Below are 2,517 nucleotides of genomic sequence, written 5' to 3' on the forward strand. Positions count from 1 at the left end.
TGTTGACAGTTTAATACGGTTCTTTTCCCTAATAGGTACTTAATAGCAATAAATACTTAACATCATAATAATCTAAATAAAGGAAAGGCCCGCCATACACGGACTGCTCGAGCGGTTAGCCAGTGATCAACATACACGGACCGCTCGAGCAGTCAGAGTCAACAGCTTGAAGCTGCCAAGCAATTTCAATGCGGGCGGGAAGCGTGCGCGACGTGGAATGACGCGGGCGGAGGTAACTGCGCGAGAGCGGTCGACAGCTCGAGCAGTCAGTGTATGCCTGGCGACTGCTTGACCGCCCAACCGCCCGAAGCAGTTGCAACTGCTTGAGCGGTCCGTGTATGTACATTGTACGTACGTAGAAGTCTGTAGTTCAACACGCAGTCGCAGCTTAAAGCAGTACATCCTGACTGCTTCAAGCTGTCCGTGTATGGCTGGTCAAAAGGTGACTGACTGACTGATCTATCAACGCACAGCTCAAAGTACTGGACGGATCGGGCTGAAATTTGGCATGCAGATAGCTATTATGACGTAGGCGTCCACTAAGAAAGGATTTTTGAAAATTCAACCCTTAAGGGGGTGAAATAGGGGTTTGAAATTTATGTGGTCCACGCGGATGAAGTCGCGAGCATAAGCTAGTAATATTATAAATTTGAAAGCAAGTTGGTTTGTCTTTCAATAACGTCTCAACGTGATTTTTTTGCATGGGTAGTGAGTGACATAGGCTACTTTTTATCCTAGAAAATCAATGAGTTCTGATTATTATAATTTTAATCATCATCATCATCATGATCAACCCATCGCCGGCTCACTACAGAGCACGTATCTCCTCTCAGAATAAGAAGGGTTTTGGCCATGTATACCAGGCTGGCAAGTGCGGATTGCCAGACTTCACTGCGCTGTGCAATATTCACAATAAATGAAAATCATGATTATTTTTTAAATTATTCTCTTTAATAATTAATTCTAGCCCCATAAACTACCACTATAAAAAAAACCGCTTCATTTTCCAAGTCAAGCAGTCGAAGACCCTATTCTCCCCAATTGTTGGTAACATATTGGACTCTGGCAACATTTCTTAATGACCACGAAACTGGTTCGCGAGAGGTTACAATAACATGATAATGGTTTACTATACCTACCTACTATATCATAATAACGTATGCCTAACTCAAACCGCCGATAATGATGAGCCCAACAAAAATCGGCAAAAAAAATGGGCCAAATTGAGAACCACATCCTTTTTGGAAGTCGGTTAAAATTAGACTACGGCGGCGGTACATCGGCCTTTAGAATGACATTTCAGCTTTGTAGAGCGTTGTCTCTGTCACTCATACTTGTATGACGTTTTGTCGGTCTCAATGACAGAGATAACGCTCTCCAAATCTGCTATCTCCTTCTAAATGTCGATGTACATTACTTTCTGCCGCGTACTGTAAAAGGACCGCGTAGGCACAGCGCACATTTACGGAATGGAGGCGAAGCGTCAATGGGTTCTGTACCTCAAAAGGAAAAAGGAACCCTTATAGGATAACTTCGTTGTCTTTCTGTCGTGTCTGTCAGGAAAAGGGCATCAAAAGCTAAAGGGTACTTCCCGTTGACCTAGGATCATGAAATTTGGCAACTAGGTAGGTCTCATAGCACAAGTAAAGGAAAAAATCCGAAAACCTTGAATTTATGGTTACATCACAAAAAAAAATTCAAAAATGTTTACGAAAAAATAATTAGTTAAATAAATCCCATATAGATGGCGCTGTCCGTCATTAACTTGCAGTGTTCTACATAAAAGTGTTAGGTACAGTAGCCAGCATGAAATATTTAGAATGATATTTCGGATTTGTAGAGCGTTGTCTCTGTCACTCATACCTATGCAACGTTTTGTCGGTCTCAACGACATAGACAACGCTCTACGAAAACTCTATCTCTTTCTAACGGTCTATATACATTATTTCCTGCCAGCTACTGTATTATGTAGTACCATGGTACGGGACCCATTGTACACAACACAAATCAGACTCGCAATTGGGTATTTGACTACATCAAAAATAAATTATTTCTCCGTGATTATTAAATAGAGGGTCTTCCTAAAATACGTAAAATCCACGTCCTTTGATAGTTTTAAGTGTAATAACCATTTTAAATTATCCATTAAACTAAAAAAGTACGTCATTATAATGTCACGTCACATTCTAGCACTTATTTCATAGAAAATCGCATACTAAGTGCGCGTTGACGATAAAAACTTACTGATTTGACTAGTTATTAAATACCGTATTGACCGATTTTTCAAAGTCAGAAAAAGCGCCCGAGTCTGATAAAAGTCAGTTGTCGGATAGTAATCGGTTTCTTCGTCGCGTCGGTCATCTACGTTAGACTTTATACGCTTAGGAATCGGGTATTTTTATACTTAATCGTTATTTTATTATCACGTTTGACGACATTGATTTTAAGATGAACTCTCATCTTGAGAATCTCAATTTTGAGAATCTCTTAGGTATAAGTCCCGCAAATTGCTATTGC

The sequence above is a fragment of the Maniola hyperantus genome, chromosome 26 (genome assembly GCF_902806685.2).
Source record: "Maniola hyperantus chromosome 26, iAphHyp1.2, whole genome shotgun sequence".
Classification (NCBI taxonomy): domain Eukaryota; kingdom Metazoa; phylum Arthropoda; class Insecta; order Lepidoptera; family Nymphalidae; genus Maniola; species Maniola hyperantus.